Source organism: Phascolarctos cinereus, unplaced genomic scaffold (genome assembly GCF_003287225.1).
Source record: "Phascolarctos cinereus isolate Bilbo 61053 unplaced genomic scaffold, phaCin_HiC Scaffold_4;HRSCAF=312, whole genome shotgun sequence".
Classification (NCBI taxonomy): domain Eukaryota; kingdom Metazoa; phylum Chordata; class Mammalia; order Diprotodontia; family Phascolarctidae; genus Phascolarctos; species Phascolarctos cinereus.
Window position 1 is genome coordinate 610,177,085 of NW_027555847.1, and position 8,092 is coordinate 610,185,176.

Genomic DNA, 8,092 nt, shown 5'->3' on the forward strand with positions numbered 1-8,092 from the left:
AAAAGAGCTCAGCCTAGTTATATACATTACATGAAACAAAATAGATGGAAAAATAGATGAAGAACTTATATTACCCAAATTATGACTTGCCCAAATGCTGCGATGATCCCTGAAGCATGTTAAACACAAAGTAGAGGAATGCTCAAACATTGGATGGATCCATTATAAGGTATTATACAAAAGGCATGGACAAGAGACACATGGTATGAGAACGTATGGACTTTTTTGGAAGGTGTCCTCATTGGTGACATTAAAGTGCTAAAGGCTGACAATCAGTTGATAGGAGAAACCATTAAGTTATTCCATCCATTTATCTATTTATCTATCTATCTATCTATCTATCTATCTATCTATCTATCTATCAATCTATCTATTCATACAGACTATTTGTGCCTGACCTATGGCTGAGCTTTACAAACCATTGTCAGATATGCTATATCTTGACTCTAACATAGTGATGCTATTTTGGTCCTCTTCGAGAATGAGGGACAACGATTAATCACACACACACACACACACACACACACACACACACACACACACACACACACGTGCACACTTTGGATATTCATTTGATAGATAATGAGTTAGGCCCTGACCAGAAAAAGGAATGGGCCTAGATTACATTTGGAAAATTATTACATATTTTGAATGATAATATCTTCATTGCTGTGAAAGCCTGACTTTATAATAATAATATTCTCCTGATGATGCCATGAGGCTTTAAGTTATGGAAAAGCATGAGATGAGAAGAATCACAATTGCAGGGGGCCCAAAGGGTAGAAAATGTTTATGACATACAATAAAAAGGCTATAGCATATTACCAATGATACCTAAATTAACTGAGTACTGTAAATATATTATCAAGATTATACATAATTGGAAAAGTAGATGAAGCAATAGCAGATGTATAGTCTACATGTTTCACTTTAATTAATGGATTATTGAAAGAAATAAAAGAAGGCCTCCAGCATGGTATGTATACTTGAGAGGATTTGCAGAAGGCATGGGCAACAATCACCTAAGAATAAAAGTCATGAATGATTTGTATTTTGCACTAGAACAAGGAATACCCAATTTGATGAGATTGTGGAGCCACTGGTACTGAAGTGATGACTGATCAGATATAAAAATTGCATGACTAGATTTCAACAAGATATTTGACAAAATTTCTCAATTGATCCTTATAAAGAAAATGGGGAGCTATAGGCCAAATGTTCGCGCATCAGTGTATTAATGATTAGTTGAATTGCCAGAACCAAAAAATACATTTTTATTATTTAGGAAGTAGCGTATGCGGTTTCTTATATAGGGATCTGTCACCAGTTTTGTCTGGTCTTCAAAGAGACCTCTAAGAACACTAGTCTAAAACCTTGACTGAACAGTTGAGAAAACGGATGCCCAGAGGTGTTAAGTGACTTCAGTATGGTCACATAGGTAATAAGTATCCAAGTCTGCATTTGAATTCAGGACTTCTATAGTCAGACATAGTGGATGAAAACACAGAAGTCATGCTTACCAATTTCAGAGATTACAGGAAACTGGGAGAGATGGCTTGCATGGTGGATGACAAAATCACCACTGAAAAGATCTTGACAGGTTAGAATAATGGGGTGAATTTAAGATGAAACTGAAGAAGTATAAATATACAATCAGCCCTACATTTCTTCTTCAAAAAATTCAAGTGCATAAGTGGAAAAGGCATCATTAAAAGATACTTTACATGAAAAAATCTAAAGCTTTTAGTGAATTTAGAGTGTGACACATTAGCACAAAAAAGTTAATGAGATGTTAGTTTGTACTAATAGAGGCATAATATAGTAAATGAGATTTATAATCACTCAAAACAGATCAGCCTAATGATGCGCATGCACACACACACACACACACACACACACAAAATGGATAAAGAATGCTTGTCTAGACTATTACATTCTATTCTATAGACAACCCATAGGGCTGGCCCATCAGCACATCCATATTGGATAGATTCTGCAAAAGGACAAAGAAATGAGCCTAGTATTAAAAAAGAAAATGAGTTGCCTGTATTGACTGTAAGGAATCATACAGTGAATTTAATTCCTCTAAGTGTCTTCCTAAAACGAAAGCCCATCATTTGAACTTCAACCTTCATTAATTAATGCTATATGATTGTGAGTCACAGAATACCACTATCTCCAAAGAATCAAAATTATGGATCACCCAAGTGGCAATAGAGAGGTGCATCAAAACATGAGTATTATGCAACATGTAACCCCAAAAAGTATTGTGCAGTAGATTTAGCGTAAGGATTATAACTGGAAAGATATATGACCAGAAAAAGTGGGGCCAGTCATAAATTGAGAAAGGATAGTTGATGGGTAGTCTGCTCCATTGCATCCAGGTAATTTCAAAAGATTCTAATAAAGAGCCAGTACATTCAGAAGCTCCCCTATGGAGGGAGCATTTGTAGGAGGAATTAGAAAACAGTGGTGAAGAATTATAAATGCACAGTTAAGTTGAAATTTATAAATTTAGAGGGAAGAAATGTTGTGGCTGAGCTGCAATCTGCATGTTGACGGGGTCAGAGATCAGAAGTGTTAGAGTGTCCACCGGAGGTGAAATGAGTCTTTGTGTGTTCTGTCTAGATCAGAGCACATCTTGAGGTCACTTCTGGGATCTCTGTTCTTTTTTTTTTTCTTCGTGTTATCACTTTTATTTTCTTAGACTTCAGAGTTTATACATGCAAAAATGGATGGAATAGAATGGAACTCAATTCTTTTAAGTATATAAAAAAGAGTTTTATAAACATTTGAGATACCTCAAAACAGTATATTTAAGAGACCAAGGGGTAATTCAACTCTGTTATTCAGCTTTCTGATAGTTACATACTGTTACCAGACCACCAGAACGTTAGTAAGCTAACATTAGATTACAGTATTTGGATATTATTTCTCCCTCCCTAAGATAAAACCAATGTAAACTACAATGATTACTAGCTCTTGCTTGAATGTCTAAGGTATCTATTGATTTCACTTAGAAAGGAAAAGAAATGTAAACTTCCCCTTAAACAGCACGTTCACACCATACATATTTTTAAAAAAGTGATTTAACAAAAATAGAAAGGAACATATCTGAAAATATACATCAGAGAGAATGAAGACATCAAGTATTTTCTTAACACCTTATACAAAATAACTTATTCAGACTAGTCTAGGAAACGTGCTATAATTCCATGTATTGGAATGCTTTAGTCTACTTCTTCCATATGCAATGTGTCATCATTTCCTTTAAGAGGTGGCATTTCCTCAGTTATAGCTGCATTGGTTTCTTCAGCAGTTGAATCATTTTCATCAATTCCAAGACCAAGTTTGATAATCCTGTAGATCTGACTGCCATGTGTCTGGGAATCTTCCAATCTGAACCCAGAAGACAGCAGTACAGTTTCATACAATAAGATAACCAGATCTTTCACTGATTTATCTTTCTTATCAGCCTCTGCCTTTTGCAACAGAGTTTCAATAATGAAATGGTCAGGGTTTATTTCCAAGAGTTTCTTTGCTGTCATGTAACCCATTCTTGAGTTGTCTTGTGCCTAAGCCTTCGCTATTCTTTCCATGTTTGCTGTCCAGCCATACAGGGAAGTAACCAATATGTTTGATATATAACCTAACTTTTCAACTTTCTATTCTAGGGTATCTTTCATAATTTTGCAAAGATTTTCAAACTTTGCTTTTTTTCCCTCCTGTTTCTGTTTTTCATCTTCATCTTCTGGGAGTTCCCATACCCTTTTTGGTTATAGATACTAAAGTCTTGCCCTCAAATGCCTTTAGCTGTTGCACACAATACTCATTAATAGGTTCAATCATATATATACATACACATAATATACATATATATGTATATATACACATAATACACACACACACACACACACATACATGTATATACATATTCCACAAAAGCTGAACTAGCCATTTAGTCCTCAGTTTCACCTGTAATATAATAGATATGTTTCTGATTCGCCTTCATCCTTATGCAATAGTCCTTAAGAGAAACCATCTCATCACCAGAAGCAGAAGTAATATTATCTCAGAAATTCTGAAAGTTTCTTTCAGTTCTGGGAGTCTTTATGTATTTCAAGCTTAAAGTTTTTTTTTAAGCTGCTCATAAAACTTTTTGTATTCTCTTTATTCTCTGCCAGTTCAGTGAAGAGCCCCAAGCACTTTTTGACCAAATTCTTCCTCATCACTTTCAGAATCTTGCTTTGCTGCAACATTTCATATGAAATATTTAGAGGAAGATCTTCAGAATCCACCACACCTCTGATGAAATTCAGATATTCAGGGATCAGCTCTTCACAGTTATATATGATAAAAACTTTGCACATATACAATCTGATGTTATTCTTTTTTCTGTTTTCAAATAGGTCAAAAGAGTCACATCTTGGAACAAAGAGAAGGAGTTGGAATTCTAACTGTCCTTCCACTGAGAAGTGTTTCATAGCTAAATGATCTTCCCAGTAATTTTCAGGCTTCTATAGAATTTGTCATAGTCTTCATTAGTAATATCATCAGGATTTCTGGTCCAAATTGGCTTTGTTTTGTTAAGCTCTTCTTGATCAATATATTTTTCTTTGATCTTCTTTTTATTCTTGTCACCATCTTTCATTTCTTCTCCTTCATCAGAGCCAAAATTTTCCATCTCTGGCTTGCCCTCAGATTCTTTTTCTTCTTTTTCCTTCTACCATTTCTCTTCTTTTTCCTTTGCCTCATTATCACTGCCTTCTTTATCCTGTTCTTTTTCCACAAAAAGAGTAATTGGACAGCCAATAAACTGAGAGTGCTTCTTTACACTTCTTTTAGTCTTCTTTCCTCCAAGTACTCAGTTTGGTCCTCTTTCAGATGCAGAATTACCTTGGTTCCATGACCCAAAGTTTCACCTACATCAGTCCTAACAGGTCTATAATCCTCTGGCTGAAAACTCCAAGGCATACTGTCCATCACCATTATGTTTGGTGATCACAGCCACCTTCTCAGCAACCAGAGATAGGCAGAATAAAAACCAACACCAAACTGACAAATAATGGAGATATTTGCACCAGCCTATGATGCTTTCACAAAAGTTTGGTTCTAGAATTTGCTATTGTACCAAGATTGTGGATTAAATCAGCTTTGGCCATTTCAATACCAGTATCCACAATGGTAAGGGTATGATCATTTTGTTTGGAATGATGCTAATATTCAACTTTCCCAGAGTCTAATTTACTTGGCTCTCTCAGACTCTCATATCTGATTTTGTCCAGGGCATCAGATGAATTTGAAATTAGCTCTCTCAGAAAGATCTCTTTATTAGAGTAGAATATATTAATGATTAAAGACATCAACTGAGCAATTTCTGCATGAAAAGCAAAAGTCTCCACTTCTTCCTCCTCCATTGGTTGGTCCTGGGTCTCCTTTTCCTCAGGCATCTTGGAAGAAAGAGTAGGAGCCTGAAGGCTTCAGCTGCAAGAAAGACTAGAGAAGCACAAAGTGGCTTGGCATCTCTGTTTTAAGAAGGACATTGTTTAGCTGTAACATTTCCAGTGTGGTGTGACCAAGATAGGACTGGAAATTATGCCATTAGAAGATCAATTGAAGAAGCTAAGCAAAGTTTGGTTTAATTTTGGTGGCAAAACAAACAAAAACCAAAAAAGGCAACAATAACAACAACAAATTTTGAGGGGAAATGATGTTTTCAAATGCTTGTTGATTCAACTACTTAAAGATCTGGAAAGAAGATTTTGGTAATTTTGCTCACCTCCAAATAAGGGTACTAAGAACAATGGCTATAAACTAAAAGGGAGCTGTTCTATTGCAAGGAAAGACAATCTGCCTGTATGCATAATGTGCTCCCTTGAAAGGTCGTGATTGTTCCATTGCTGAAGATTTCAAATGGAAGATGTATTATCACTTGTCAGGGATATTGTTTTTTTATATTAATTTATTCAGATTTATCAACAATTACTTCCACAAGCTTTTGAGTTTTAAATTTTTCTTCCCCTTCTTTCCTCCCTCCCCAAGACAGTGAGCAATCTGATATAGGCTATATATATATTCCTATTAAACATATTTTCACATTAGTGATGTTGTAAGTAGGAATTAGAACCAATAGGAGGAACCACCAGAAAGAGGAAACAAAACACAACAGAAGAAAAAAAAATAGCAAATAGTATGCTTCAATCTGCATTCAAGCTCCATAGTTCTTTCTTTGGATGTGGATAGCATTTTCCATCATGAGGCCTTTGGAGATGTCTTAGATCCTTGCAATGCTGAAAAGGGCTAAGTCTATTAATATTAGTCATCGCACAACATGGCTGCTACTGTGTACAGTGTTCTCCTGGTTCTGCTCACTTCACTAATCATCAGACCATACAAGTCTTTCCAGGTTTTTCTGAAGCCTGCCTGCTCATCATTTCTTTTTCTTTTCTTTTTAAAATTAATTTATTTTGAATTATCAATAATCACTTCCATAAGCTTTTGAGTTTTAAAATTTTCTCCCCCTCCCTCCCCATTTACCTCCCCCAAATGGCACACAATCTGATATAGGCTATACATATACATTTCTATTAAATATATTTTCACATTAGTGATGTTGTAAGTAGGAATTAGAACCAACAGGAGGAACCACCAGAAAGAGGAAACAAAACACAACAGAAGAAAAAAAAATAGCAAATAGTATGCTTCAATCTGCATTCAAGCTCCATAGTTCTTTCTTTCGATGTGGATAGCATTTTCCATCATGAGGACTTTGGAGATGTCTTAGGTCCTTGTATTGCTAAGAAGCATTAAGTTTATCAATATTAGTCATCACACAACATGGCTGTTATTGTGTACAACATTCTCCTGGTTCTGCTCACTTCACTCAGCATCAGACCATATAAGTCTTTCCAGGTTTTTTTGAAGTCTGCCTGTTCATCATTTCTTATAGCACAATAGCATTCCATTACATTCATATACCACAACTTGTTCAGCCATTCCCCAATTGATGGGCATCCTCTCAGTTTTCAATTCTTTGCCACCACAAAAAGAGTTGCTATAAATATTTTTGTACATCTGGGTCTTTATTCCTTTTGTATGATCTCTTTGGGCTGCAGCCCTAGAAGTGCTATTGCTGCCTCAAGGGGCATGCATATTTTTATAGCCCTTTGGGAATAGTTCCAAATTGCTCTCCAGAATTGTTGGATCATTTCACAACTCCACCAACAATGTATTAGTGTTTAAATTTTCCCATATCTTCTCCAACATTTATCATTTTCTTGTTTTGTCATGTTGGCCAATCTGCTAGGTTGTCAGGGATATTGTTGAGATTCTTGCTCAGGTTCAAGTATGAACTCTAAGTCAACAAGTTAATAAACATTTATTAGCACCTCCTATGTGGCAGACATTAAACTAAGTACTAGGGATACAAAGAAAGGGAAAAAATAGTCTCTAACCTCAAGGAACTCACATTCTAATAGGGAAAGCCCCATGAAAACAACTATGTACATATATGACACATACAGTGTGAATGAGTGGTAATCTCATAGCGAAAGTACTAGCAGTGTGTGTGTGTGTGTGTGTGTGTGTGTGTGTGTGTGTGTGTGTGTGTGTAAGTACAGGAGAAGGCCTCCTGGAGAGAGTAAAATTTAAGCTAAGTCTTGAATAAAGCCAGGGAAGCCAGGAGGTGGGATGAAGAGAGACAGTATTCCAGATATGGCAGACAGCCAATAAAAAGGCATGAAGTAAAGAGATGGAGTATCATATGCAAGAAACAGTAAGAAGGTCAAATTGTTGGAGGGGAATGAAAGGGAATAAAGTCCTAGAAGACTGGAAAAGTAGGAAGGGACTGGAGTGAAGAAAGACTTGAGGCAGAGACATCAACCAGGAAGTAATTTAAATATTCTATTTATGAGGTGGCCAGGTCTGCACTAGAGTTTTGACTGTGTTAAGGGAGAGAAAGGGACAGATATATCTGAGAGAAGTTTCAAAAGTATAGAGGAAAGGACAAGGCAATGGATTGTATGGGAATGGTGAATGAGGGTGGTAAGTTGAAGGTGACATGTGGGTTGTAAGCCTAGGTAAATGGGAAAAT

The 8,092-nt window shown here is 36.1% G+C and overlaps 1 pseudogene; it reads right to left on the reverse strand.

Moving 5' to 3' along the window:
* Positions 1–3,230: 3,230 nt before the first annotated feature.
* Positions 3,231–5,450, reverse strand: LOC110193576 (heat shock protein HSP 90-alpha-like; annotated as a pseudogene).
* Between the last annotated feature and the right edge of the window lie 2,642 nt (positions 5,451–8,092).